Below are 8,308 nucleotides of genomic sequence, written 5' to 3'. Positions count from 1 at the left end.
CCTTGGAAAAGGATTCACGGGCTATCCTGTACCCCTCGAGGCCATACAGATCTCATGCTCCTCAGTGGCTGTGGTCGTGTGTGTTGGATCGCGTGGCGCCCCCCCCCCCCCCCCCCGAGAGCTACCGCCGCTTCATCTTCCTAGGCTCGTCCAGGAGTGAAATGAACAGCAGAGCGCTTTTCCCGACAGGCGGGCCCAAGCCGTTGACTGGGAAGGTTTCAAAGCCGTTCCCAGATGCTGCACATCTGGCCGGAAAGGAGGCAGGCTGTGAGGTTTGGGGTAGGGTGCTGCCTCTGTCCTTCCGCCATCCGTCACCGTCACTGTGGAAAGCTATTTGTCGTGGAGGTGTGGCTTGCCATAGACATCCTGCCAGGGGCCGTGGGGCTTTTCGAGCTTTTCATTATTATCATTTTTGGTGGTGGTGGTGGTGGTGGTGGTGGTGGTGGTGGTGGTGGTGGTGGTGGTGCTGCTGCTGCTGCTGCTGCTGCTGCTGCTGCTGCTGCTGCTGCTGCTGCTGCTGCTGCTGGTTCACGTAAACTCTACACCCAACGTGGGGCTCGAACTCAGGACTCTGAGATCAAGAGTCAGCGCGCTCTACAGAGAGCCAGCCAGGTGCCCCTGAGCTTTTCGTAACCTACGGAGAGCACAGGTTTCGTGCCCCACCCCACCACCCCCCCATCCCCACCCCCGCCCCCCCACCCCCGCCTTACGTACCTGTGCACGGACTCGATTTGGCCATAGCCTCGCCTCGGGTGCCCTTCAATGTTTCCAAACGTCGGCACTGCCCACCCTTTCCCCCCCAACCCCCCCCCCGCCCCTTCCCAGAAGAACTCACCTAGCTCGAGAGTTTCCGGGTTGCCTGGACACCTGAAATTGTGGGGAGAGTGGCGTTCCTGGAGAGGGGGCATGGAACACGGAAGCTCTGCCCCCAAGAGGACTGAAGGACGGAACCGGACTAGATCGGTTTCAAAGTCTTCCTTAGCATCCGTGCCGAATACATTCCGATGGCAGGGGCCTTCCCAACAGCTTTTGGTGTGCCCGACGCACAGAAGACCGTATCCTGCCGATCTTGTGACATGTCTGCAGAGAAAGAGTGTCGGCCTCTCGGAAAATAGAAGCCGTGAATGCAGACTGCAAGGTGGAAGAATTGGATTCCATGAAATAAGGGACCCTTTAGGGAAGACCGTGCCCATCTATCGGGGTTTTGTGGGTTTGCGTTTTGTCATCACTGATGTGAAAGCATCTTCTTAGCCATCGGGAGGGAAACCTCCACGAATTCGTACATTCACGTCACACGGGGTTTGTGGGATTCGGTGGATCTGAGATCCACCCGGAGAATTCTGGCTCCTTGCCACGGAGCTGGCTGCTCTGTGCCTTTAAAAAGGAATCCTGCCTTGAATTTGAATTCGGACGGGAACGTGATCGACAACCTTTTCATGCGGGGTTGGCCAATTAAATTTGCACTGTCTTACAAAGCAGAGATGGTGAAGGGTCATCCAAGTCCATTCTGGAAGTCAAGAGCTTTGGTATCAAGAGCCTGAAAAACGCATCTTCCCCTTCTTTTGGACGAATCCAATTCTAGGGGTCGATTCAAAGGAAATCATGTTTTAGACGCTAACACGTCAAGCTTACTTTTACAAAAATGTGCGTCGTGGCATAGGGTTTAGGAATCCCTCGTGGGAGACTGACAACCGTACCTCCCTTACCTCCTGGCACGTGTGCACCCTCACGCCATGTGCCTTCGATGCTCCTGCTATCTGGAGGTAGGCTCGATTGCTCTGTCCCCTGGTTTTGGACTCGGTCTTGGGACTTGTCTTGACCAAAAGAATAGACTAGAAGTGAAATTTTACTAGTTGCACAGCCACAGCTGAAGAGGTGGTCCGGAAGCGTTCTTGACCCTCTTGGCAGGCCGTCCCGAGACCTTCACGGAAGAGAGCCAGTCTAGCTGACTGGGCCATGAGAGGCATCGACAAGAGAGGCAACCCGGTGCTCGGCCAGCACCGACTGCAGACTTGGGAATGTGGCCAAGTTGCACCTTCAAACTCAGTTGACCCTCCAGCTGAAGGCCACTGCTGGAGTGAGCCCGGGGTACACCGGTAGAAACCACGTGGCCACCCAAGGCAAGCACCAGGAAATGATAAAGAGATGTTGTTTCAAGCCATTGCGGTGTTAGGGTGATACACCCTGAGGATCAGATCGCTGCACAGCAGCAATAGATACGGCGCGCGCACACGCGCGCGCGCACACACACACACACACACACACACCGCCCCCCACGCACCCCGAACAGAAGTTGGAATTCACCTGAATGTGAAGTACATGATGCTCTAGTCACATGAATGGTGAAGTACATGATGCTCTAGTCACATGATAGAATAGAACGCAGATAGGACGCATTAGGATTGCGTAGACGGTTTGGAGGCACGGGATCGTGCAATGTGTTGTGTTGTGTTGTGTTGTGTTGTGTTGTGTTGTGATACTTTGTGAAAAGCGGTATGAAATATTGGACGGACAATGGGCTCTCACTTAGGAGAAGACACCAAATCATTTCAAAGGCTATGGATGGGGAAACCAGTTCTTCGATCTTTTCACTTCTGTTTCTCCCCCTACTCTGTTCTTTAGGATGATACTTCGGCCTCCTCCCCTTTCTCCAAGCCAACGACCATACATGCTTTTTTAACACATCGGGTCCTAAACGGAAGCAGAACTTTGGCTACTGGTCTTGGGAACGATTATTTTATTTCCTAGATTTATACCGATCTGCCCAACTTTCGCCTCTCATGGCTCTTCTCTCTCTGCGGGACTAATGGGAGAACACGGGTCTTACGATGAAAGAAGCCCACTTGGGAGGGACTGTCACTTGTGGAAAATGAAATCCGGGCAAAGTAGTGAAAGCAGGATCGATAAAGAATATGTTACAGGTTAAAGATATTCCGGTTTGATTCCCCCCCCCCCCCCAAGCAAGCAAGCACTCACTTTTGATGCCATGGCTTTGTTCGTTCGTTCGTTCGTTCGTTCGTTCGTTCGTTCATTTTTTAAAAGATTTTATTTATTTATTTGAGAGAGAGAGAGAGAGAGAGAGAGAGAGAGAGAGAGAGCAGGAGAGCACAGCACGAGCTGGGTGAAGGGCAGAAGGAGAAGCAGGCTGTCCGCTGAGCAGGGAGCCCGATGCGGGGCTCAATCCCAGGATTCCGGGATCATGACCTGAGCCTAGGGCAGACACGCTCAACCGATTGAGCCACCCAGGCACCCCATCATTTATTCTTTGTTAAAGATTTTATGTTTGGGACGCCTGGGTGGCACAGCGGTTAAGGGTCTGCCTTCGGCTCAGGGTGGGATCCCGGTGTTGTGGGATCGAGCCCCACATCAGGCTCCTCCGCTATGAGCCTGCTTCTTCCTCTCCCACTCCCCCTGCTTGTGTTCCCTCTGTCGCTGGCTGTCTCTATCTCTGTCGAATAAATAAATAAAATCTTAAAAAAAAAAAAGATTTTATGTTTATGTAATCTCTACAACGAACGTGAGGCTCGAACTCACCACCTCGAGATCAAGAGTCACACGCTCTACCGACCAAGCCAGCCAGGCGCCCCGATGCCATGTTTTAAATCTCTTTGCTTGCTTGCCTGCCTGCCTGCCTACCTACCTACCTACCTACCTACCTACCTACCTACCTATCTCTACATCCAACTGAAACTTTAAATCCATGAGGTGGGAGCTTCAGCTATCTGGTTGTTGCTGTATCCCGAACATAGAAGGACGTTTGCCATAGAATAGCACTTTCAATAAATCATCTGTTAAGTGAATACTGATCAAAGAAATTGTCAACTTTTAACATTTGTGGGCCCTGCTCCCGGGCCTTCACATTTACCCAGGTCCAAATGACTCCACAAAACCTCAACACGTGGGCTCTATTTCCGCGCTGAGCACACATTGCATGTTTGCTTCAATTAAAAAAAAAAAAAAATCAAGGGGTGCCTGGCTGCTGGCTGGCTCCGTCCTCCGTCGGGACTCGGGATTGTGAGTTTGAGCCCTATGTTGGGTGTAGAGATTACATAAACATAAAATCTTTAAAAAAGTTTTTTCAATCAAGCCCTAAAAAGGAGGTTTCCAAACATAAAGATGAGAAAACAAAAGAAAACCTCCCTGGCTCCCATAAGATCAGAGTCACACAGCCTTGCACACACTAAAAACAGAAAATAAACTCCGTGACTTTCTGCAGTGTCCTTCATCAGGATGACATGTAACTCTTTATGGAAAACACACACACACACACACACACACACACACACACACACACACACACACACATCAGTGAGATCATATGATAATTTTCTTTCTCTGATTGACTTATTCCACTTAGCATAATACCCTCTAGTTCCATCCATGTCATTGCAAATGGCAAGATTTCTTTCTTTTCTTTCTTTCTTTCTTTCTTTCTTTCTTTCTTTCTTTCTTTCTTTCTTTCTTTCTTTCTTTCTTTCTCTCTCTCTCTCTCTCTCTCTCTCTTCTTTCTTTTTTATGGCTGAGTAGTATTTCATGATAGATAGATGACAGATAGATAGATACATATAGCTAGATACAGATGTATAGCTAGATACAGATAGATATAGATAGATACAGATCTATAGCTATAGCTACCTATCTATCTCTCTATCCATCCTCCACATCTGCTTTATCCATTCATCTGTCAATGGACATCTGGGCTCTTTCCATAGTTTGGCTATTGTGGACATTGCTGCTATAAACGTTGGGGTGCAGGCACCCCTTCGGATCACTACATTTGTATTTTTGGGGTAAATACCCAGTACTGCAATTGCTGAGTCGTAGGGTAGCTCTAGTTTCAAATTTTTGAGGAACCTCCACACTGTTTTCCAGAGTGGCTGCCCCAGCCTGCATTCCCACCAACACTGTAAGAGAGTTTCCCTTTCTCCACATCCTCGCCAACATCTGTCCTTTCCTGACTTGTTAATTGTAGCCATTCTGACTGCTGTGAGGTGGTATCTCATTGTGGTGTTGATTTGTATTTCCTTGATGCTGGGTGACGTGGAGACTTTTTTCATGGGTCTGTTGGCCATTTGGACGTCGTCTTTGGAGAAATGTCTGCTCTTGTCTTCTGCCCATTTCTTGATTGGATAATTGGTTCTTTGGATGTTGAGTTTGATACATTCTATAGAGATCCCCCCCCCTTTTTTTTTAAGATTTTATTTATTTATTTATTTATTTATTTATTTATTTATTTATTTGACAGAGAGAGAAACAGCCAGCGAGAGAGGGAACACAAGCAGGGGGAGTGGGAGAGGAAGAAGCAGGCTCACAGTGGAGGAGCCCGATGTGGGGCTCGATCCCAGGACTCTGGGATCCCGCCCTGAGCCGAAGGCAGATGCTTAACGCTTAACGACTGAGCCACCCAGGCGCCCCTCTATAGACATACTTAATCTGATTTGTCATTTGCAAATATCTTCTCCCATTCTGTCTGTTGTCTTTTGGTTTTGTCAACTGTTTCCTTCGCTGGGCAAAAACTTGTTATCTTGATGAAGTCCCAATAGTTCATGTTTGCCTTTCTTTCCCTTGCCTGTGGAGATGTGTCTAGCAAGAAGTTGCTGCAGCCGAGGTCACAGAAGTTGCTGCCTGTGTTCTCCTCTAGGATTTGGAAGGATTCCTATCTCCCATTTAGGTCTTTCATCCATGTTGAGTCTGTTTTTTGTGTTTGGTGTCAGGAAATGGTCCAGTTTCATTCTTCTGCATGTGGCTGTCCAATTTTCCCCACACCATCTGTTGAAGAGCCTGTCTCCCGCCCCCCCCCCCATTGGATTTTCCCTGCTTTGTTGAAGATTAGTCGAGTATAGAGCTGAGGGTCCATCTCTGGGTTCTCTATTCTGTTCCATTGGTCTGTGTGTCTGTTTTTGTGTCAGTACCACACTGTCTTGATGATTACAGCTTTGTCATAGAGCTTGAGGTCCGGAATTGTGATGCCACCAGTTTTGGTTTTCTTTTTCAACATTCCTTTGGCTATTCAGGGTCTTTTCTGGTTCCATACAATATCCGTGTCCATTTTTGACTCTTGTGTCATTTACAGTTACCGTTCTGATGCTCTTGCAAAATATCGTTCAGCTTCAAGAAGATTCACAAAAAGGACTTTTGACAAATACAGGTTTCTGGTAACCTTCAGATCCTAAAATTAAACTATGAATTTCCAGAACATATGAAAAAGCTGCATTTAAACAGAACAAAAAGTAATAACATGGAACTGAATGAATTCAGGAAAACGATGACTGGGTTTTCTTGTTTGTTTTTTAAGAAAAAAAGATGAGCGTTTTTAATGACTCTGGTTCAAAACATTGTTGGTCCCCCTCCCCCAGTGTTTGCTCTTCCACGGTCAAGGAAACTTTTTCTCTTAAGATATCTACAGGGGCGCCTGGGTGGCTCAGTCAGTCGAGTGTCTGCCTTTGGCTCTGGTCCCGATCCCAGGGTCCTGGGATGGAGCCCCATGTCTTCTTCCGGCTCCCTGCTCAGCGGGAAGCCTGCATCTCCCTCTCCTACTCCCCCTGCTTGTGTTCCCCCTCTCACTGTCTCTCTCTCTCTCTGTCTCTCTCTGTCAAATAAATAAAACCTTTAAAAAAATGAAGGGAGAGAGAGAGAGAGAGAGAGAGAGAGAGAGAGAGAGAGAGAGAGTCGTGCTCTCTACCGACTGAGCCAGCCAGGTGCCCCTGGAAAGTCATCTTTCAGAGACACAAAGCATAGACTCAGATATGATGAGACAGCTTTAAGAAAGTCAGATCGATTTTATGGAGCCAATAAAGCCCCTTGGAAATGTTGGCCTGATACCTTACTTACAGTGTTCTCCTCAGTCTTACCAGGTGAGTAAAGAATGCCACCTCCTGACAGATGCAGGAACTTCAGGAAATTTGGAGGACCTCAAGATGAGAGAAATTGACCTCAACCTACAGGTCTTGCAGACAAATCCGATGGGAAATACTTGGCTTGGCTCTTGGCTTTAAAAAGGCAGTTAAAGGTTCAATCTAAAATTCCTTATAAAAAGCTACATCAAAGCAGATTTAAAAGAGGAAAGAAAGAAAGAAAGAAAGAAAGAAAGAAAGAAAGAAAGAAAGAAAGAAAAAGAAAGAACCTTATATATGATTTGGTCAATTGCTATTTTTGCTGTGCTTACGTAGATGATTAGGCCATGTTTGTTAAAAACTGGGCTTGTTTTACAAACAAATTAATCTTCATTTGGCTATCTTTGACAGGAATGAAGGTGACTTTAGGGAGAAAGACTGTATTTCAATAACACACTTTTGTAGGTGTTAGGTGCTAGTTCTGATGAATTATCTTTGAACATATGTTGTTTGCCTATAAACCTGGACTGGATCCTGAATCCTTCGGGTTTCCTTGAGTCTCTGACTATGACTGTTCAAACTAAGGTTTCCAACATTCTCCCATTCTCTTACCTTACAATCATTAAGAACTGAAAGTGCCCTTTTTCCTGAAGTGTGGCAAGTGAAAGCTGGTCAACTTGAAATAAATTTCAGGGAAATGGCAACAATAGCTCGTACATAGACAATCTTTGTGCCTGTTGCTCTATGGGCCACTCAAAATGAGACATTTGAACTACGCACCAGAAAAATTCGTCAGATTGCCCCTGCCCACCCTCACTCTATCTGAGGATGCTTCAAGCCTGACATCCTAGAGACCTTCTCACCGGTAGTACTCTGGACTTAGACACTGGGTTTATCCCTTGTTCCAACCATTAACCAGTGTTTTCCTTTGGTTTCCATAGAAATGCCTCTTATGAACTACCGGATTGCTTGCTGAATGAGGCCGAGTCTGTGATAGTTAACTCCGCTTGCGGCACCTCTATTAACTCCTGTTTGGAAATAAGAACCCATATAAATAGGGGCACCTGGCTGGCTCAGTCAGTAGAACATGCGACTCTTGATCTCGGGGTTGTGACTTCGAGCCCCACGTTGGGTGTAGAGATTACTTAATAAAGATATGTAAAGGAAAAAAAAAAAAAAAGGACCCATAGAGGTAAAACCAAACACTAAGCTACTTGGCTACAAGAAGCCCTTAACCACCACGACCTTTGCCCCCCCCCCCCCGCCCCCGTCCTGGGGGGGAGAGGCTCAGACTAATTTACCGGTCTGTACTCTCCGAGGCCCACGAGGCCCGCCGGATCAGATCAATCTGAGACAGAATGAGACAGTTGGGTCATGCTATGCTGTTACTATTCCATAGAGTATACTTGGGGATAAAATCAATGAAACCATGTAGAAAAATATCCAAGTTCTCAGATAAGGAACTATCTCTGAGA

This window comes from Ursus americanus, unplaced genomic scaffold, assembly GCF_024610735.1.
Source record: "Ursus americanus isolate L20-20 unplaced genomic scaffold, mUrsAme1.1.p SCAF_169, whole genome shotgun sequence".
Classification (NCBI taxonomy): Eukaryota; Metazoa; Chordata; class Mammalia; order Carnivora; family Ursidae; genus Ursus; species Ursus americanus.
This window is presented reverse-complemented; position numbering follows the sequence as displayed.